Source organism: Lonchura striata, chromosome 1, assembly GCF_050655825.1.
Source record: "Lonchura striata isolate lonStrDom1 chromosome 1, ASM5065582v1, whole genome shotgun sequence".
In the NCBI taxonomy this organism is placed as follows: domain Eukaryota; kingdom Metazoa; phylum Chordata; class Aves; order Passeriformes; family Estrildidae; genus Lonchura; species Lonchura striata.
Window position 1 is genome coordinate 34,431,993 of NC_140703.1, and position 22,920 is coordinate 34,454,912.

Genomic DNA, 22,920 nt, shown 5'->3' on the forward strand with positions numbered 1-22,920 from the left:
ATGCAATGACTGCTCACTGCATGTTATGTGTTCTCTGTGCCTGGTCACACATGGTGCATTTATTACTGCTGTCAGCTATAGGTTTTTTTCTCCTGTTCTGCCATACTGCCCAGAATATTTTTTCCAGGGTTATTTGACTCATTAAACCCTCTTCAGGACAAATAAGCAATTAATTTAAGGAAGTATAGAGGGTAGCACCAGTGGCAATGTCTAAACACGCCAGGAAAGGGGTAAGGTCCTTCCTCTCAGACTCATCGTGCTCCAGGACCACCTGTGGGTAAGGACATAACACAGGAAACTCTGGCCTCACATGGTTTTGGACTGGACTTGAACTTTTCTCATCCAGCTGAATATCCTTCTCTATAAACACCAAATGCTATCACTATAATTTTGGGGGAAGTGGAGGTGAGACCGTAGTCAAATCTTCTGTTCCTGCTGTCATAAGTGGTGGGGCAGCCACTTTGTAAATGAGGGATATCAAGAGTAACAAAGAGAGAGGTCACAAAGGCTGTGGGTCTTGCAATAGGGTGGAACAGAACCATGACACCTTAGCATTACTCCCTATTCCACCTCTTGAGTGGTGGGGGTCACCTGGCCTTCATCTGATAAACTATCCCCCCCAGGAATCTCATAGCCACACATCTCATGGAATAGTTCATGGAAATCCCTTAGCCACACATCTCACAGCACAATCTCAGGGTTGTAGGCCTCAGTTCCTATAGCTGCCCATCTTCTTTTCACTGCTGGATGCTGTCCCCACTGGCCAGTGGTTTGGCAACATCAGAGCCACAAAACATAGCCCCCGGGATGACCCCAGATCTCAGGTTCTTTGAGTAGGTCCTTATGGGTCAATGCAGTGCTGCATAACTCACATCACTGCTCCTCTCTGGTACACAGACTGGGTGTTTTGGAGATGTTTTAGGTGTTGGCAAAGACATGTCTGTGTATGAATGTAGATTTAATTCCTTGCCATGCAGAGTAGAGCCCTTCTAAAAGCTTTCCAGAGAGCATTGATGCTCTTTCTGGATCAGAGTAGTAATGTCAGTCTGGGCTGGGAAGCAGGGCACCAGTAGTCAGGGTGTCTGCAGGGAGGGAGGTTTAAAAGGAGAAATAATGGTTCTTCTGTGCTTGCATCTGGGTTTAGGAGACATAAAATGTTCCTAGTAGATGTTTCTGGTAGAAGCAAAATTTGTCTTCTAAGACGGTCCTTCATTGAGGGAAGAAAGACAGAGGATTGAAGGTGAATGTGGCTGGGAAATGTGTAATGTGAGTTCATGTAAAAGGCAGTGCATTTGGATCAAAGGATGCAATGACAAATGGTTTGAAGGAGTAATATGTATGATATCCATTCCTCCTGCTGCTAGGAGTGGTTCCTGAAGAGATCTCGCCAGCACTCTTCATCTCTCTCTTTTTTAGTTGAACAGCAAAAATTTCTCCCTTTGAAACAGAGTGTGATGCTACCCCAGTGAGCTGGTTTGTTCTGCAGCAAGGTTTTATACTTCTGAAATGAATATCAAGTGCTTCAAAAATGAGTAGGAGGAGATGGACAAAGTTGTGTATGAGGACCAACTCCTAAATGAAAGTTAATTTTTCCAGATCCTGGTCATTTCAGAAGTCACACTATCACTGTGGCCCAGGGTAATTGGCTGGAAATGGGGAGATGAAGAAGTGTTGGGAAGAGCTGTTCCTATCTCTATGGGGATGGCAGAAAATCAGAAGAGATATTTTGAGGGGAAGCAGTTTCCATGCTCAGACCTTTACTCTCTGGATTGTTCTTTCAAAAGAAATATGCTCTGGATCTGCTGTGAGCAAAAAAGAGGCTGGAATGTTGGGCTTTGTGCTAGCTTAGTTCGTGGTGGTACTGTCAGAAGAAAAAGAAGTGAATTATTCATGAGCTAAGTAGAAACCCATTCTTAATGGGGCTGCAGAAAGGTATTTAAGACCTGTAAAGCTTCACTAGAATTTAGATTTACCATGATAATTTCACTGGGTTCCCAGCATTCAAGTGGATTTTATATCATCTAATCTGATATCCATAGAAGCCAGTGATAGCTTTTAATTTATTTTAACTGATGTTAGATTGGGCTTTCACTGATGAGAAGTCATTTCAGAACTATCATCAGTTGCTGAAAGGTCAGCCCAGTTCTCTGAAACAAAGTCCTACTTATGGTTTCTTATGAGTATCAAATTAGCTACTTATTCCCAAATGTCTCCACATTGCTTTGATGCAGACATATTTTGTAAACTCTGGAAGCAAACACGTTCATACAAAAGCATACACCATATGTATCAGTTTTCCAGCCTGCCCAGAGGCTGAGCTCATGGCACCTGTGTTGTTCAGAGCCCTGCATTATCCAAGTGACAAATGCTTTGGGTAAGTCTCCAAGGTGATCTCAGAAAGTAGATTCCTCTGTTATGAATAAATCCTTTATGAGAACAGCCTCTGGCAGTGCTGCCATGGCTCTCTGAAGGTCAGCTGACCCCATGGACCTTGGCAGCTCTCTGCTGTGGAGTAGCATGGATGAACATGGAAATCACAGGGTAATCATTCAGGGCTGTGAATAAGGGAGGCTGCTAACAAGGAGCCTGAAGGAGCCTTTCCTGCCCCTCAGCCTCACTGGCACAGTGACTGGCAATGCTCAAAGCCTGTGTGAGAAATTCCTCCACCCACTCCTGCTCTTTCTTCCTGCAGGGCTGTCCTGCTTTTCTACTGCAGCCATAGAGGGAGTTGACATGGAAAGGGACACACTGCTGGGTGATTAAGTCCGCAGCAAACCTCTGAATCTCTGTGTGTCTCTCAGAGTTAAAAAAACCTGTTGCTCCCTGCTTTTTTCCCAACACTATTCCTTTCCTACTAAATGTTGTCCATGTTAGCAGGTCGTTGCCTTGTCCCCTCTCAGAAGAACTGTGCCTTTGCAAATTGGCAGACTTACAGATTCAAGGGTAGTCTGAGGGACTGATGCTGGCCACTGAGGCTTGGATGGAGACTACTCCTGCGTTAAGCAGCAAGAGGAAGGCTACAGCTTCCCAGCCCTGGCACCTACCTGGAGAGAGAGAAGGGGGGAGTACACAGTAGTATTCCAAGGAATGTTTTGTACTTTGAACGATTTATCTGAGGGTCTGAAAGGATTTAATAACTGTGAACTAATTAAGCGTACTAATTAACCCAGTGTTTAATCTCAACTCTTTGTTAGCTTTCTGTGCTGCTGAAGCAGAGATGTAGTCCCATATATCATGACATCCAGCCACTTTGCTTAATTGTGATTTCTCTGCACATGGTGCAGGCACTGAGCCGCTAAGGTGATGAGAGGAACACGAAAGCCCACGTACAGGAGAAAATTAGAGGGCGAAGCAGCCCTGTGTGACTAACAACCTTGAGATTATTTCCATGAAGAGGATATTGACAGCCTAATTTGTTTCCCCTTCCCATTATCACTGGTTTATTCTCTTTGATGCTGCTGTTTTGCTAAGGGAGGTGGAAACAATCTGCGTCTGGGCAAATAATGACAAAATGTCCATGTTATTCCTTTGTTCCATCCTTGTCACTCTGGCTCCAAGCTGTTCTGCTGCAACCAGGAGGAGGTTTGCTTGCTTTCACCTCTCATAATACTTCCCCATGGGCTTGCCTTTCCATGAGGGTTTATACTGATGCTACTGGTACTATTTTCATGCAGAACCCACAGAGCCAACTCTCACAGAGCTCCATGAGCTGTTTCCTCAGTGCCACAGAAGAAGCGGCATCTGAAATGAATTCCCAACTCAATCCAGAAGTAGATCAGAAGCAATGTGATTTTCCTGCTTTCAGGGCTAAGTAATTCTCCTGGTTCTGGAGCTGTGGGAGACCCTTGAGCAGGCTGGTGGATGTGGTGGAACCAGGAGATGGTGTGCTCCACAGCAGAAACAGAGACAGAGGACTTAGAAGATTGAAAATCCTCATACTCATGAGGGCCATCGTCCCAAAGCATGAGGATCATCATCCCAAGATTCTCTCCTTGTGGATACAGTATTTAGTGGGGGACATTTGAAATCCTGTCATTGCTTCTTTTCACAGCTGGACTGAAAACTGTGCTTGGGAAAATACCATGAATCCTGGATTGCTCAATCAAGGGCAGAATAATTGGCCCAACATCACTATTTAAACCAGCAGCTTCAGTTTGTACTCAGCTGTAACTCCATCTCCACATTGTTTACTTATTACTACTCACATAAACGTGGGATGGAGGCGAGCTTCTTTCAGGTTCACAACCTCAGCTTGCAGTCACGATTCCTTTAGGAGCTACTCACTTAAAAGTGTCTGGAAATGAGTCTGTGTGAGCAAAGGGTCATTAAATTAGCTGAGAAAACAGGCTGCAGTGGGAGAATGTGGCAGTCACCTTCCTTGGAAATCACCAAGGGAAAGCTAGGCACAAATCTGTATTGAGGGTGTCTTAGGAGAAAGAATCAGACCTGCCAGGATATGGGGAGAGGGGGGAGATGACCCACTGGGGACTTTTTTTCTGAACAGAACAAGCAAATGATTTTACAAGATCGACAATCCCCCAGTGTCTCCTTGTGCAGCCCGATGCAGCCAGCAGAGGAAATTGGTAACTGTACCCAGCAAGCCTGTTTTTAATTAACAAATAATTATCTACAAATTGCTGTAATTATTGCCTTGGATTCCAGAGGACAGGGACGTTAGTGCAAGATGAGCAGAGTTTCCTTGCGAGTGAAATATTTTCCCTGCCTTATCTACAGAGCCCTGCTGCTGTGAGCTTTGGGGACTCGGCAGCGCTTTCCTTTGGAGAAGGTGATAAAACATCTCGGGCTGTCTGGAAGGGGAAGCATGCTAGAAAAGGAAGGGCAGTTTCTTACATTTATCAGGTTGTCTGTCCTCATGCTGGAGTGGTTTGGGGGAGGCCAGTTAAGTCATAAACTTCATCAATGAGTGCCAGGAGGACGGTGCTTGCATATCTGTAAGCCAACAGAGCAAAACAAGCATCCTGATTTTCAGTGAGAAAAGGATAAATCCAGCTTTAGAAAAAGATGATTAGTGTTAATTCAGATCAAATGGAAGGCATGGAGTATCCCTGAGCCTTTAGCACTGGAGGATACTGGTCTGGAGAGAGTGCATCAGTGGCCATGACCACCTTGATTACATTTTGGAGAAAGAGTACACAGAGCTCGTCTACCTCTTTTTCTTCAGGTTCTGCTGCCAAACCTCATGGTGGATATCCACAGCAGCCACTTTTTCATGGTTACAAAGAATCTCTCCCATGGTAGCCTAAGTACTAAACAGAGAGATGTTTATTGTCCTGCAGGACTTACACCCTTTCAACAAGTCTAGCGGGGAAAATCCACTCCAGTTTGCAGGAAAGACACTGAAAGATAGCAGTACGTCCTGGCTGGATGGGCACAACCTGCTGAAGAGTTCCTGAGCCTAAAGTTCAGCCCTGCTAGGTGTGTTTAATCTCTGAATTCTGATGCTTCCCAAGAAACTTAGACTTTTTTTTTTTTGTCACTTATAATTGAATCCCTCAATGGGACCTTGGCCCTGCCCTCACCCTCATCCTGCTTCTAACAGTGGGACAGCATAAAAGCCCTTAATCCTGCTCAGAAATATTTCACTTACCCTGAAAAGACAAAAATGGCAGCTGATTTTCTTCTTCTTTATGGGCTAGCAGGAGGAATTTGTATGCATGAACCTGTGTCCCTCCTGATGCCCAGTACAGTCTCCAGTGTTGCCCGGTCTCAAAGAGCTTCATGCTCTTCAGAAGCCCTGAGGTTTGAGCTCCTGGAATGAGCTCATCCTTTCAGAGTTCACACTGGGACCTCATCTGGCACAGAAAGACAATTCTCAATCATTTCAGGGCTTCTTGTCAATCGTGTGTGTGAAAAATTGCCCACTGTGAGAGCTGGGTCTCTGCCCTTAGTGTGGTGCCCTTAATGCTGGAACCTTTTTGAGAATCAGTAAAGCTCTTGCCTTGTTCAAGGCATGGCTGTGGCTCAAATATGTGATTCTAACAGGAAAACAAAGAAAAATACACCATGTTTTGGTGTTAGGATTAAGAAGTGTTTTTTGTTCTTTTTTTTTTTTTTTTTCCTTAACATGTATTCTCTCCCACACACTGTGGCCTTTAAATAAATGGTTCCTAATAAATGGAAATAGTTTGTGGACAAAGAAGCTGTCATGAAGAATGATTGATTGTACTTAATGTTTTATTTTCAAGATTTGAAAGGAAATCTCTGAAATATCCTTTGGCAGGCCTGTGAACCTAATGGAGTCATTCATAGAGCTATAGAAGGAACAGAGGGCTTGTTACCAGCAAAGTGGGACAGTGTTGGTTGTGTTTCCTACACACTTCTGCAACACAGCTGGAAAATACTGTAGGGGAAAGACAAACAAAGGCAAAATTCAGGTTCAGTTGCTTCAGGCCTGCTGACAAGAGAAAACCTAGGGTTTTCTAATGACTGTACATCCATAATGTTTAAAAAGCAGAGAGAGAAAATCAGCTCTTTGTTGGTAAAACATTAATTTTCTTTCAAATTGGAGTGTCTGCCGGATATTGTGCCCAGCATCACTGTGGTGTTCTGTACCAGCCAACTTTAATGCCTTTGGAGTGTTCCCATGGGAAACCAGATCCTTCCTGTTGTTTTACTGATCTGCAGTGGTGAAACAACTTGTCCTAAATCACAAAAAAGGTCAAGGTCACACATGTGATTTGAACTCTGACCTTCTGATGTCTCCTTCTGTGTATGCACCATCAGCTCTTGTTTTTCTCATGCCTCATTTCACTCCAGATAGTTTCTCCTGCCTTCAAGCTCTCCCAGCTGCCAATGATGCTCTTTGCTGACTCCAGTGTGTCCCTACAGGGGACATGTCCCCATGCAGGACATTTTTCTGGAAGGCTGGAGGAACTCATCACTATGTGTGAAGGAAGAGACCAGGTCATGGTCTCTTCTCAAAGTCAGTTGCTTTGTGGGCTAGCTAGTTGGAGTTTTTCCCCTGCAAAATCAACAAAAATGAGGATAGGAACAACAAGGTTTCAGGAGAAGTTTTGACATGCTCTCCAGGTGAAAGCCACCTCCCAGTTAAGGGACAGCAGTCATCTTGTTTAACTCTAGAGTGCTGCCATGCAGGTGTCTGCATTGGAGATGTTCCCACTCTCTTCACAGCTATTGGCAATAAATAAGCCCCTCTAGGTGCCCCATTCTGAACTAAACATCTCTAATAGCCTAGGTGCATGCCACAGGAGTGGTTGTGATGGCACCCTTGGATGGTGAAGTCTCCGTGGTTGGATGTACCCATTAGAGCTTTTTTTGCTGCAGGCGATCCTTGAGGAGTCGGATCCACCCTGCAATGTGAGGGAGAGATCTTAAAAATATCTCTAGTGGCTTTGCATGTACAGGTGAGACCTTACTGCTGATAGTGAGCTTCAGGTGTTCAAAATGCTCAGTTTTTTTCTTCCAAGGCACAATTTACATTGGCATCTCTTTCACCTCGATTTTCCTTCTTTTTCAGTTACTTCTTCCCTTTTGTCACTAGATGACAGCAGAGGACACACATCAGGGACTGCTCTGAATCCAGGGCAGGCACCACTTCTGTACCAGGAAGTTCATGGCTGGGTGCCCCAAGGCATCCCGATGACTTTTAATAACTATTTACCTACTTATTTATCTGGCAGATTATGTACAAATGCTGTATTAAGTCAAATCTTAGACTTTTCGTGTGAAGCTACTTGAGTGCATTTTCATGCTCCATCGCTTCCATCATCCCCATCCTATTTTTAAGACTTTTTCTCTCACATTTACTTGATGCCTTTTATTTTATACTTGGCTTGTGATCTCCAAATCCATCTTATTTAATCCAACAGGAGTTCTCACAGATATAAGCAACTGGAGCACACTGCAACAACTTGCTTCTGTACAATGCTGTCAGACATAGAGCTGAGCTCCCAAGAGATAGGTGGTTCCTGGAAGCAGGATTTCTTTGATAACTGGAAATTGGCACCTAAATATGAGCATAAATACTTTAGATAGGATGGATAAATGCATGGATGGATGGATGGGTTTTAGAATGCACAGTAATTATTTATTGGTGGAATATGGGTCAGATAACTAATATAGTTAGCTAAAAGGTGAAATGGGTGATTTAAAAAAATAATTAATTATAAATAATTCTGTTATCAGGAATACCCTTACCAGATAACAAGAAAGAAAAGGTATGGATTTTTGACACACGAGTCTACCAAATGGGTGATTTCTGTGCCTGGGGTGCCATGAAAGAGGCTGATTCAGACTGTGGTCTAGCAGAGAGCTCTGCATGAGCACATGGGCCTTGTCTGATGATTAACTGAGCCAGGTCTCTGATCTCTACAAAGGTATTCTGTGGGGAAGGTATGATCTATGTTCCTAGCAAAGGCCAGTACACTTTAGGAGACATTCTGGTTGATTTATTCATAGTTTCATAGGAGATTCTGCGACAATATTTCACGAGGAGGATTTTCATTACAAAATTCTCAAACCTACATCCCCAACAGCAATCTTCAGTGCCTGCAGCTCTTGGGCATGGTCCAGGATTTTGTTCTTGTCAAAATGAGAGCAGAGGAGATACCGAGACCATTTGAATCTTTCAGATATTGCAAAACTAGAAAATGTATCTCAAGCTTCTTGTCAGTGACTAGAAGCTTACACATTGATTCTTACAGAGGCTGTTGCCATTGCCTTTGTTCTACCTGCACTGTAATTTATAATCTCAAAGGCAGTGGTAACCTGCAGATATGGGAGTCCTTCATAAGCAGTCCTGTGCCCTGTGCTCCTATTGGCTTGAGGCATGCAGGATCACAGCCCTAAGGAGCTGTTGTAGTGCATCATGATGGAAAAACTAAAACAGCTGGCATTTTCATTTCTGATCACTCGGTCTCCGTCCCACAGCTGGATGAAGGATAGAAGAGGATATTGTTTCTTTGGTGTCATGCTCTAATTGTTCCTAGTAGATGGAACTTTTTAGGGGATGAGACTTCCCAGTTCATTTTAACGGTGAAGGGAGGGGAGGAGAGGAGGGGGAGGGTGGGGAGAGGGATAGCATGGGTAATCTGAGAAAGATATTTAAGCTTCGGCAGCTGTAAGTGAAATATTCATAAACAATCATGCAAATACCTAATTTCCACTGATATTACTGATGTCAAATGCTTCATCCACAGATTTGGGAGCTGCCCTGTCCCCAGGCTCAGGTGGTGGCTGATGGGTCACCGTGAGAGTCTAACTGTGTTTGGGAGCATGCCCATCACCAGCAGAGGACCTTGAACATCACTTGACGTGTCCCAGAGCACAAAGCAGTTCCTATGTGAGCCAGTTAGGATCTGTCCATCTGTTTCATGTCCTGTTTTAAAAACTGTGAATCAAGGTAAAATCCAGCCTGGAGGTGACAAATATCTAGGTCATCCTGGCCATGTCCACAGCTGGCAGGGTGGAGAAGGGAGGGGAGAAGGGTGGCACTTACTGATGAATCAGAGTTGAAAGCAGCCCTTTAGAGACACTGGTACAGACTGAGTGTTATAGATCAGCTACTAATGACCTAAAACATTCACCTTGAGGTTTAAAGGATGACTTCTAAGCCTTGTTACTGCAGGTTTGGGACTAAAAGGGGTCCTGAAAAGTCCCCACAGGCTGGCCCTCAGGAGAAACAGCCTGCAGTTAGTCAGCTACGTGTCTGTGGTACCAATTGAGCTTTTAAATCTGGAAGCATCTGCCCCAGCAGTGATTTGATTTTATGCAACTACTCTCATGCTACCCTATTACTAAGCATGGCACTAAATCCTTGCACATCAAAGGAACAAATAAATCAAGCAAAACTGCATAAGCCACTCTACATTCAGTTTTGGCAAAAGGTGCTTAGACAGCCCTGGGGGCTGCAGTCCTCTAGCTAGCAGCAAAACTCACATAAGCCCAGAAGCAGTGCAGTTTTTCTTGCACCACCAGGCAAACAGCTTGCAGCTGAGGCTGGATTAGGGACTGTCCTGGAGTCAAGTGGTCCAGAGTTCTAGTCCTGAATTTGATTAAATTTTCCATGTGGATTGAATTAACCTTTTTGTGTTTCTATTTCTGGCTCCATATTTTATCCCCCATCTTCCACGAGGATAAGGCTTTTTAGTAAAGATGAAAAGGCTTTGCACTTGTTAAAGATTCAGGTTTACCTTTTGCTAAGCCAGTTTGTTGGAGTTCCTGGTGTCAGTATTTGTGCAGAATTTGTGTACAATGTTACTCTTAATATCCTTTATTTGTACTCCTGATCATACAAGAACTGATGCCTTTTGCTGCTCTGCAGGCATTGGTAGAAAAAGGAAATGACTTCACAAGCTCAGCAGCTGTTCTCACTCCCTGGGGCCACGTTCCAACACAAGAGCTGTCATTTTGCAGCACACACTGAGGGAGAAATCCCTGGAACAGGTCACTCATTTGGGTCTGACGGGTGACAAGGGTGGACAGACTACTTGAAGGCTGGGTAGAGGGTGAGGCTGTAGGGGAGAGGATGCTGGGGTGCCTGTGGTGGAGAAAATGCAGTGGAGAAGTTGGTGTGGCTAAGTGATGGGGTGAACATGTCACCGCTGCCTGCATTGATGATCGAGGCCCAGGGGCTGGCTTAGACTGGATGCCCACTATGACATGATTTGCATTCAGTCAATTCAGTCTAAGGCTCATTGCATTGCCCAGGTGGCAGCATTTAATGCAGTACAGAAGTTATGGATCTCCTGGAACACCTGAAAGAAGGCTGGTAAGTCCAACACAGAGTCAATGAGACACCTATACAGTCCTAGAGATTGGGCAGAGCACCAGAACAATTCAAATGCACTGACCAGATATGTGTGAGCAGGCAAGTAGAACTGCAAGTCAATACACCCCATGGATAACAGGGAATGGTTCAGCCTGCAGGGAAGCAAACACCTACACCTGCATGGCTCAGTTGCTCTCCCAACTCCACAAGTGCCCTGATGAGCTCTTCACTTCAGCCAAAACTCACGTGTGGCTCATGTAAACATTGCACATAGACACAGACATGTAGGGATTAAACCAATATCTGGGTTCCTCCTAAATCAGATCCTCCAGGAGTAATGCTGAGATCCTCCACAGCAGAAAGGAGGGATCCACTCTGGAGGGTGACCATACCTCCTGTATCAAAAGGGGGTAGGAGTGGTGTTCTCAGGGGATTTGTTCTTGCCCCAAGATGGGTTCTCATTTGAGACTATCCAGGTTAGGAGAATTAGGGAAGGCCTAATATTTCCTGCCCAGAGCCCTTTATACTGTAATTTGCTAGATCTCTTCCTGCCTGAAGTTCTCTCCATCACAAATCTAATTCAGAAACTCAAAGCCTCTATCAAATATACCAAACCTCTTGTTCCATACCAACTCTTCACTCTTTCTTGCCATAGTGCACTGTTCATTGTGCCTGTCCTACAATAAATGGACTACAGTCATCAATGTCATTTAACATGGGTAAAGTGAAACCCAGTTTAAATTATTTTTGGTCAGTCCTGGATTAGAATGCATTGATGTTTATAGACCAACATCCCCCCACAGAGCATTGCACAAGAAACAAATGAAACATGTCTCCTGGGGACCTTTTTCTCTAGAGAATCCAGATGCTTTCAAGGAGCCTGGTAACAGTACAAAATAGTCAGCTATTAAAATTCAAAAGCAAAATAGCCCTTCCCTGCAGGCTTTCTTTCTATGAGGCATTTCTGATGAGAATCCAGGGTCTCTGCAGAGGCCTGGCAAGTGAAATACAAATTATATAGCTAGCATTCCCCTCTTTAGAAGTGACTGTGTGAAGCACAAAATCCCTTTGCAATTCACACTCTTGATGAGAGGCAGCTCCTTATGTTCAGACTGCTCCTCTCAGCATGCCTTGGGCTGAAGGCCTGCAAGGCTTGTAGCCCAGGAGCTACCTGCCCTTCCTAGGGTCATCCCAGCTTAGGGGAGAGAACATCTCCTACATCCTTCAAGCACAGTGGAGGGTCCACAGACAGAACCACCCTCTTGCTTTCTCTAGCCCCCTAAAAACACAGCAGGACTACACTTGTCCTTCCATCCTCATCTCTGGAGCCTTCCTGCTGACATCGGAAAGGGCATGTGTACAACTACACATTTCAGGCTATTTTGTCATGGGGATAGGTTAAAAATGAGTCATGGTCTTTTTCACGAATGACTTGCGCAGCAGAATTTTTCCACACAGTGAGCCATTATGAACCCATAGGTGGAGAAGATAATTATGACTGGTGTAAAACTGTGCCTAATTTCCCACTCCGTAAAGAGGAGACAATAGCTCCCTTTCCTTGTGGAGGTGTGTGATGATTTAATCACAAGGCGAGCTCTGTATTTATAGATTTTAAAGACACTGCTATGATTTTGTAGTCCCGCCTCCAGCATAACAAAGCTCAAAGCACATCAGCCATGAATGTCTGTGTCAAGCTCATAATTTTGAGTTTGTAGCACATTTTTTAGAAAGACATTCATGTAACCAATCTGAAAGTATGTGTACCAAGTTATGAACCCCATTTTCTATGCTAACTTACACACAGCATTGTATATTCTATTTATAAATCCAGCTTGGGAGTAGAGTCTCCGTTTTGTGCTATTTGTTGATTTTATACTTACCCCCCATTCACTGCAAGATTGCAAAGATGTCATCCTGCTAAGTGCCCTGATCAAAGAAAGAATCTGCCACATCCCTGAGAGGCCATCACTGAGAAATTGTGTATAAATCCATGTATGTTCCTTTCACCAGTTGAATGATATAGCAGAAAATTATCTTCCTTGGGTTGTGAATGGCAGAAGGAACTATTACTCTTTGCAGCTGGGTGGGTCTATGTGTTTAGCCCTTCTAATTGATCATTTGCTTTATGTTCATGTACCAAGTTACAAAGGACAAAGGTTTTAATTTGCATTTTTCCTCTTTGTAGGCATGTATAAGGATGGATCAAATTGAAATTTATAGAAGAGGTATGCCCACATGCCCATGAGTCCAGTTTAACAAACACAAGAATACACTTGGTGAAAGAGGTGAATTAAATTATCTTAAATTAAAATAGTTTTCATATGGTGAAGAAACTAATTATTTTGAGAAATCAGTTTAACCTGCTGTATTTCAAAGGAGGTTCAGTTTTGTTGTTTGGTGATATGACAGGCAGTACTGAGTCTATTATCTCCCACCACAGGATTTTGCTCTTGCAAAAGCATTGCCTAGCAAGAGCTAGCGCAGACTAAGTTATTTTTCTTATGCTGTTGAATGTGGGATCACCGTAATAAATTTGAGGACATTTTGCTCCTCTACTCGTCATGGGAGGAAGGGATGTGCTTCCTGGTGGGATACATTGAGAAAATGAACCTCTAACTAGCTGTGAGAAGATTTAGGGCTCAGAAGAAAAGGTTATCTTTTGTCATATGCAAGTAAGCTAATCTGAAGACAGAGGTGCTGGTCAACCTCTAAAATGCCAAGAAGGTCTGGCCCAGGGACACAGCATCCTCTGAAGTCTTCAGTTTATGAAAGCTGTAGATCTCTTGTTCTTTCTAAAAGTGACATGACACAATTAAAAAATTCCAATGCCAAATGTTTGTGTTTCTTCTCTCACCTGCTGATCATAGTGTCCTCTAGAGAGTGAAACTGAGAGCAGATAGGCTTAGAGAGTGGCAGCCAGGGAGAAGATGTGGAGTCTGAATGCAGAGTGTTATGCCTGGAAGGAAGACTGAGATGAAAGAGCTGTGCTGAAGTATCTGACCAGGGAACTGCAGCCAGGAGGGCCAGCTTGAATCCAGACCAAAACAGATGTGAGGTGACTTACTAACACTTTTTTGCTGGATATAATTTTTGTGTTTACTTCTGGTGACCTTCCTGACGTCACCCAAATACCATGCACAGCAGGATCATCACTAGCCAAAAAGAGCTCCTATGAGTGCTCTCTCTTGGTGCTGATAGGGAATTGCTTAGATTCCCTGCACTCAGGTTGCTTCTCCATCATCTCTTCAAGGCAGGGAGCTGTGGCTCTCCCTGACTCATGCAAAGAGCATCTGGCTGATCCTGGCTGAGGAGAGAGGTGACAGACTGTAGCCAAACAGAGCCAGTGGAAAAGTGTAGATGTACCTTAAAGACCCCAAGTTTCATGTTCTCTTTATCTGCTTCATTATGTGAACAGTGCCTGCCTGAACTGTTCTGTGGGACTTGGGGAGGTCCCAGGCCATGGGAAGGTGGCCTCTTTTCAAGAAGGATAATAGTGTCTCTTCTGTGCCTGGTAAAATAATGGAGAAGTTTATTCTGGGAGTTATTGCAGTCACAAGTCTTAGCCAGTCCATAAGTGTTTTGTACTCGTGACAAGATGTGGGTGAATGAATTCATCTGCCATGCTGTGGTGACTCTGGCCTTTGTAGGCATGAAACCATGAGGGCTCAGGACAGTACAGGCCAGCCAGAGCATATTAAATTGTGTTGTTTCCCTACTGAGGAGACAGACAAGGACACTTTGTGCATAGTTGGACCTGGCACACAGCAGCACTGGGGAAAAAGCCTCACAAATATTTATTTGGATCAGGAAGGGGCCAGTGATGGACCCAGTGCAGAGCTTGGATGGTGTGTTCTTCACTGGCTGAAAAACTGGCTGGGATGGCTGGCTCACAGGTAACTGATTAGGTGACAGGGCAGAACCACTGCTGTCTTTCAGAGCCACCTGTGATGTCACTGGTGACTAACTGGATTATTCAGTAAGAATGAACACCTGGCTTTTTGCAGTGTCTGACCACCATATATTATTGTTCCTTTTTCCAAGGCATGAACGTGGTCCAACAGGGACAATCTGCTTACACAGGTTACACAGAGTATCTGCTTACACAGATACTCTATTCATGATCCCCACCTATTTTCCACTAGTAGTCAACTGGAAGACAATATTACCTGCAGGACATCCCAGCAGTGATAACAGCAATAAAATTCCAATTTTATTTGGAATAGAAAGGATACACTCCTTTGAGGACCTGCATGCCATAAAAGGTGGAGCAATAAAACCAATACAGGCATTGAAGCAAAGACAGATGAGAAGGTTATGAGACAGCTGGATGTTTTTATGGAGAAAAGTGGAATTAAATGATATGGTGATTTATCAGATAGGTGGGGCTGAGAATCCCAGAAATCAGAGAGGGAGATTAGAGGTGAGATAACTTTTTCTTGCTTAGTAGTTCCCTACTTCCTTTAGAGAATAGGTTCCTCATGGAAAAATATTTTACACAACTTCATGGATGAGCCTGAGATGGCCAGAGCTTTGGTTCATAGGTGTGGGCATGGCTGATGCTCGAAATGCCTCACTGTCCTGTCCCATGTCTTGTCCAAGAGTGTGGTACCATTGCTGTGGCTTTGGGTTGTGGAATGCTGACTTGGTAATTGAAAAGTTATCTTTTTTCCTTTTTCTTCCACTCATCAGCATCCTTAGGTGACCCAGGCTTCCTTTGTCACTCCAGCCCCTCCTGTACCTTAACATGCTTGAAAACACACAGCAGCAATTTGAAAGTAATATTGAAAATTGAGAGTGATGCTTTTGCCTTTTCATAAGGATCTAGAATGTTTGGCCTATTTTCCTCTGTTTAACCCAGCCAGCAACTCAGCTGCTTGTTCACTCCCCCGAGGTGGGAAAGGAGAAAGAATCAGAAGGGTGAAAGTGAGAAAACTCATGGGTTGAGATAAAGACAGCTTCATAGCAAAAGCAAAATCTGTGCATGCAAACAGAACAAAACAAGGGATCATTCAGCACTTCCCATGGGCAGGCAAGCCTTCAGGAATCCCCAGGAAAGCAGGGCTACATCCTGTGTAATGGTGAAGACAAATCCATCACTATGAATGCCCCCCACATCCTCCTTTCCCCAGGAGGAAAATGGGAGGGTGGGATATCCCTTGGGTCATTTGGGGTCAGCTGTCCCAGGTGTGTCCCCTCCCAACTCCTTGTACACTCACTGTTGGGGTCAGTGAGGAGCAGCAAAGGCCTTGGCTCTGTGTGAGTACTGCTCAGTGATAACGAAACCACCTCTGTATTACCAACACTGTTTCCAGCACAAATCCAAAACTCAGCCCCGTACCAGATACTATGAAGTAAATTAACTCTACCCCAGCCGAAACCAGCTTATCCTCCCACTTGGTTACTTCTCTCCTTTTAATAAATCAAATAAAACTGTAGGAGCACTGCATTTCATCTTGTCTGAACTGTTATATTTAATCTCCTGAGTGGGTGGGGTTGGTTTGTGTAGAGAGGAACAGCTCAGAGCCTGAAAACATGAGAGATGACTCTTTTAAGCTTTTCTGATTTCACGGAAAGTTGCCGGATAGCATTTTAATTAGGATCTATCAAAACCAATCAGGAAAAGAGGGTGGTTTGTCAAGTTGTTAGCAGCCACTAAGCTTTTTAGACTTTGTAGGATGGGTTTTTTTTTTCTTGTGCAGAGATTTATTCATCCTAACAATTTTACAGCTCTGCTCCCTTGCTTACAGCACATCTCTCTGCATGAGAAACCTCTTCTATCATCTTTGCCGCTAGCTCCATTGGTAATTTTCCTGCTGGGATGGGCAGGAGCACTCAGGCATTGCCAAGGTAGAGATTAGATTTTCACTTTGCAATTTGGAATCTTTCTTCCCTGTTGCTAAAAACATTTTCCTTGTGTGTTGATAATGCCATTATTTCTATTTCATCTGCAAAGTAAGTTTGGAACTCAAGGATCCTCAGTGTTCACTTAGTGATGTAAAATATAAGCATGATTAACAACCATATTATATAGCTGACTAGGGAAAAAGGGGGAAACCAGCACAATCTTAAATGAAAATATTTTCTTCAGCAGATTTTAGTGGAAAAGGTCTTTTCCACCTATTTGTAATTCCACTATATGGTTCATATTATCTCTGGAATTCTTTGCTCTGTTTTTTGTGTTTTCAGAGATTTCAGTCAATAGGGAGTGAGTCAAATATTGAAAGTTAGGATCATCTTGAAATGTTTTGCTAGATCAGATGTTTCATTATCAAGATACTGGTCACACTATCTCTGACATCCGGGAATATTTCTTGTTCAAAAACACAGTTTAAAATAAAATTGTTCACTTTTGTGCCTAATACAGCTACTGAAGGAAAACATATGACAGCCAGAGGCTGTAAAAACAGGGTAGGATCACTGAACACATCTGGAAATACTTTAATTACTGCACATTCAACTTTGAACTGTTTGGTTCCTATGTAAACACAAAGCTAGTAATTAAAGTACAAGACTTAACTCATGTGGATTGCCATCTTTTAACTACTGGTTTTGAGAAGGGAGGGGAAAGGGAAGGGGTAATTTTACCTTTGTAGATTTGAAGGCCAAAAGGACCATTAAATGTGACCAGCTGTATAACAGACAGGTGAACTCGACCCCATTTTTCCTCTTTTGAGCACAAACCATTGAGTCCACCACAGCATATTTCCCTGAAAGACAGTTAATCTTGGTAGAAGAAAATCAAGAAAGGATGCTACACATTGGACAGTGGAGGGAATACTTATTAAATGAGTTTTAGGGAAGCATAAAGTTAATTAAAAGCTTTTCAAATTATTTTTTGAAACAATCTAAGGATGACATTTAAATTTGATTTGCAATAAACCAATTACAAAACAAGATAGTTTTATCTGTAATTAATTATATATTTAAATTAAGATGTGTTAATAAAAAAAATAACTGAGGCCTAAAGGATATGCAATCAAAAATCAGTCAACTTGGTAAATTATTCTGAGGAATTGCTTCAAATAAGGTTAAATTTGCTGACTTGCCATGAAGCTTTGCACAGTTGGCTCAAGATGATAAATTAACTGCGCTGTAAAAGTAAGACTGCTTTAAATATATCTTTATTGCATGGAGATGAGTGGGGATTTTTATACAGTATTGGGGAGGGGCTTTATCTGCTGGTCACCATTTTGGGTCAGCAAGTCTTTTGTGTCTGTGTGAAGGCACAGTGCATGCTTCATCCCTCTGCAGTGCCCTGGGCTCTGTGAAGCCAGTGCCAAACCGCAGGTGATGTTATTGCAAAGCTTGAAATGCTGCACACCTTGGCTCTCCTGGATTTGCTTCTGTGCTCAAAGGACATCTCTGCTGTGCTGCGGGAAGCTGCACCGGATGCCCTCATCAGGATACTCTTGACCAAGCTTACTGAAAGAAAATTCAAGGTGGACAAAGTCAAACTGGCAATCTACACATAGAACCAGCTTGACCAAGCTTACTGAAAGAAAATTCAAGGTGGACAAAGTCAAACTGGCAATCTACACATAGAACCTGCAAAACTTGTATGAGTCAGTTTGTCCTTGGAAAGCCAGGACTGAAAAAGCCCAGGAGCCTGGCTTGGTGTCCCAACTCTGTTCTGTGTTTCCAGTAGAGGTGGGTGAGCTTGCAAAAAAACCCTGAATTTTGAGTTTCTCCTCTGCCTGCGTTTTTTTTTTTCCTCATTCTGAGGCCCAATGTAGAAAACTTAAAAATCTGGGGAAATGCAGAGAATGCACTTTATGTGAAATATGGCATTCGGAATAAATCCTGGACATTTTTAGAGTAAGTATTTTATTATTGCTACTGCACTTCTACCTTTTACTAATAAATATTCCAAATGATATCAACATATATCAAAATGTATAATATTAATAGCAATGATTTCCACAGTTTTTAGACTTTACTACTTGTACTTCACAGTGCTTTGTTATGCTGAATTATAGTGAATAAATATATAACAATGCCTTTTCCCCGATCTTTCCTCCTGAATGATGAAGATTTTCTTCCCTGTCTGCAAGACAATATAAGAGGATGTAACCTTTCTTTTTTCTTGCAAGTCAACAATATTGATGCTTTTTATTTTCAAGTCCGTAATTTCCCTACCTATTTTATCAGTATTTATAACGATAAAACATATGCAGGCACTTTTGTATGCAGCACTATTGTATGTGTGGAGTGTATTTGTCACTATAAGGAAGTAAAGAATTTAATAGCACCACCAAAATGTTTTGGTGGCATATAATGATAAAGAATATATTGTTTATTAGATATTAAAAAAGATTGAAAAAGATTTTAAATTCCAGATATCCATTAATCTATTTCTTAAACATTCCATTGAAATTTCAGATAAATGGATCTGTGCTGTTACTTACCTTATTGAAATCAAATTTCCTGCTGCAAAGGCTAAAAAACTGAGCAGCAATTCACCACAAGGTGATGGAAAGCACCAGAAGGTAAGTATAGGTTATAGCTAAGAGAAAAAAGGGGCTTTAGAGAAAGGACTAAAATGCAAACTGTGCTGGGCTGCAAAAGAATCAAACGGAAGGTGCAGAAGACACAAACAACAGGAGAAATTTGGTGATGCCCATGGCTAGATCTCTCTTTGCAGCTGCTGAGACTTTACCTTTCAGGGCCTAATCTCACCCAACAATTTTTCTCAAAGGAAAAACTTGAGGATTCTGTGGAATGCCAGCCTCTTCCTTCAGATTCCACTGGTGGCAGATTCACCTGAACATCAGTATTACCAGGAAAGAGTTTTAATATTGCAGAATGTCATTGCATTAACTTATGGATACAGAGCAGAGGAGTTTTTGCAGCTCCTCTTGTACAGTGTCTTGTGTGTCTCGAGTTCTCTCTGGTTTGTTTGGTACAAAATTGTTGTAAAAGTGTAGGATTGTAAAGTGATGCACTCAGAAAAAACGCCAGTCCTAATTGTACCCATACAGAGAGGCTCTGAGCTGACTGTCACCTCCATGGCTGAGATGGTAATAAAAATTTCTAAAGAAAGCAGCATCTTGATGCACAGGAGCTGTCAAAAAATCTCCAGGTTACATCTTAGGGACTGCTATGAAAACAATGCAGATCAAACCACAAGATAGCATCGTGCTGTTGTACAAAACCCTCAAAGAGACCTTGTGCAGTTCTGCTTCCCGTCTCAAAACCAATCTTCTAGAAGTGGGAATGGCAGAAAAGAGAATAGCAAGGATAATGAAAGATATGGCTTGGTTTCTATACATACAACTGAAGAGACAAGAATATATAAAATCATGAGTGACAAGGAAAAGCTAAACTGGGAGCAGCTAATTGTGGTTTCCAATGCAAGAATCATTACATAGGAATGATGGGACTATTTTATTGCTTAAAATGAAATTAAAAGGAACCATATTCCCAAGATGTACAAGGCCTTATTTCTTTTCACAGAAAGGAAGTGAAGTGCTGAAGTGCTTGTGACAGAATACTGCTGGTGCAAAAAGTTGGAGTTCAAAGGGTATGGTCCAGCTAGACATTTAGTCTGCTCTGAAAAGGCATTTCTTATGTGAACTTGGCATCTGGTGGAAAATGCTTATGTTTTGGACTTATAGACCTTGAATTTATCTGTGGAAGAGTATTTGGTACTGGGGTATTTGATGAGAAATTTTATGTATTGATTCAACTCTTGTGGCAAAAACCTGACTTTGGTTAGCATATATCCACAGCACTAAAAGGACTGACTGTTGTAAATTCTGTAATAGAGGATGCAATTCCAATGTCAGTTGTAGGATTTGAAGGAGAGAATAAACCAAGAAAACCACTACTGACAGAAGATACACTCCTGAGAGTATTTCATGAGGCTGTACTTGAAAATGATACAAGGAACAGTATAATACATGCATGTTTGGCCAAAAAGAATTACCCAGTTTCAAAACCAATGTGGAGTAAATTTACAGAAGCTGCAGCTGAGTGTGACACATCACTGGAAAGCACCATGGTTTTCTTTGTGCATTGGACAGGGAATCATACATGTAACCAATACTTCCAGTTCCACCTGAAGTGCAGAAGTGGCAATTCATGACAAGCTATCTGAAGACAACCCCACTGGCTCCAGAGGTGCTGTATTATTTCAAATGCTTCAGGAAAATACAGAAAGTATAAGTGGATGTACCTTGAAGAGCCTAAAGAAGGATATAAAAAGAGCAAAAAAATGTAAAGTGGACACAGACAAGAACTTGAAATGTGTGAAATGTGCTGAAAACTGCAATGAAACAAAAAGTTGTGCTAATAAATCAGGACTTGAAGCTGTGGACCACATGTACATGACACAAGAGTGACTATTTTTCAGCTTTAGCATACTCATCCCAACACTAATTGCTTTAGTGGAAAAACTAGCACCAAATCCATCATCAGCCATGTTAGTCTGATATTTGCCAGATGTAGGATCCAGTAATTAGAAGCAGCAGTAATTAGAAGCAAAAGTAACCCTCTGGTTCAATAGACAAGACTTCAAACAATTTGTAGTTGTTCATGACTTTCAGTTTCTCCCTGCCTCAAGCCATACAAAAAACGTGGTGGAGGATATCAGCAAAGGTAGATGTCTACACAGTGGACCCCAAAATCTGAGGATGGGTGACGAGGACCTAGGGGTTCAAGACCCTGCAGCTGATGTACACACTGTTACCACAGAGGATCAGGGAGATACAAACTCTGGAGGAAGATTTGTGTTAGAATCAGTGTGCACTTGCAAGCTATTCTGAGTAAGAGGAATAGGGTTATGAAACCTGTCAAAATAGCCCTAAAAGTAAAGGAAAAAATGAGAACATTGCAGAGCTGTAAAAGAATGAGCAGAGGGACAGAGATGGATGGGCCTCTTAGAAGAGCAGCCAGCACACACAGTGCTTCTGGGAGCTCCTGAGAGACTGACTGAGTGCTGTTAAAACAGTTAAAGTGGAGCTGAATGTGTATTTTTTTTTCTAAGTGCCATAATATAAATTGCAATGTGAGCTAATTTACGGCTGAAAAACAGGGAGTTGTGTTATGAGGATATTGATTTCCAGGATAAGAAACAAGGTGATACTGACCAGAGATGCCCAAAAAGGAACCAGCAGGCTTCTGGAGTCAGTTAAACGTCATTGCTATAACTTGACTTTTCTACTGTACGTGCAGTTCAGGCTGTTGTCCTGATGGGAGCCTGAGCCAGTGCCTTGATTCTTCCTCCATGAAAACCATGGCCAAAGCCTTTCCCTCTGAGCACCCCAGGCTGGTGACAGAGCAGGACATGACCTCCGGCTTCCTGTCTTCTGTTTGCAAGTCATGTAACCAGACTTTGAATGTTTCAAATTGAAGTGTTGCCAGGTGTTTTATCTTTAAAACAGAAGTAGGCTGCTCATGTGGTATCCCCTTGCATCTTTCTGCCATGGCTTGATGCTGAGCTACATGGAGACTAGAAAACTTCCCAAGAATTCATGTTGGAGGTAGACATAAAATGGCAGATTTATATGGACAATGTGAGGCTTACAAGACGCAAATTACGAATTCTTGAAATAGGGTAATACATTTTTTAGTGGGAGAAGTCCTCTTGTGCTCAGCTGGGGGAGCTCAGCCTGTCTGAGATCCACCATCTGTGGACCTTCATCTGTGAATCTTCATCTATCTACAGCCAGGTGTTATTCATCTCCTTGCTATTCACCCCTGGACAATGTGTTCTTCAAATGCAAAACACATCATTCAAGGGAAAAGCCTGAGTATCCTCATCTCTGCACCTTCCTACCCCAAATTACTGTTGCACAGTTCAGCACACTCTGTGTACCATTAGATCTGCACTGGCTTCAGCACCATCAATATTAAGTCCATCAGTGTGCAAATCCTACTCTGGGAAATAAATATTCATAAAATGGTTTGCTGGGACTCCCAACCAAAAGAAGGGCACATGATGCTCCTAGCTGGACTGTACAGATGATTGGAAGCAAGAGTTTCTGAAATTGCTTCTTGATTGGGAATATGTGTCTCATTAATCTTTTAAACAGAGCAGTGTGAGCTGAGCACAAAAAAAGATAATGGAGCTCCCAACAGCATCCTTGGCCCTTAGGACAAGGGTAGTAGTGCTTGGGCCTGACTAAAAACTCATTTAGGTGGAGATGGTATTCTCTGGAGGTGCCTTAAAT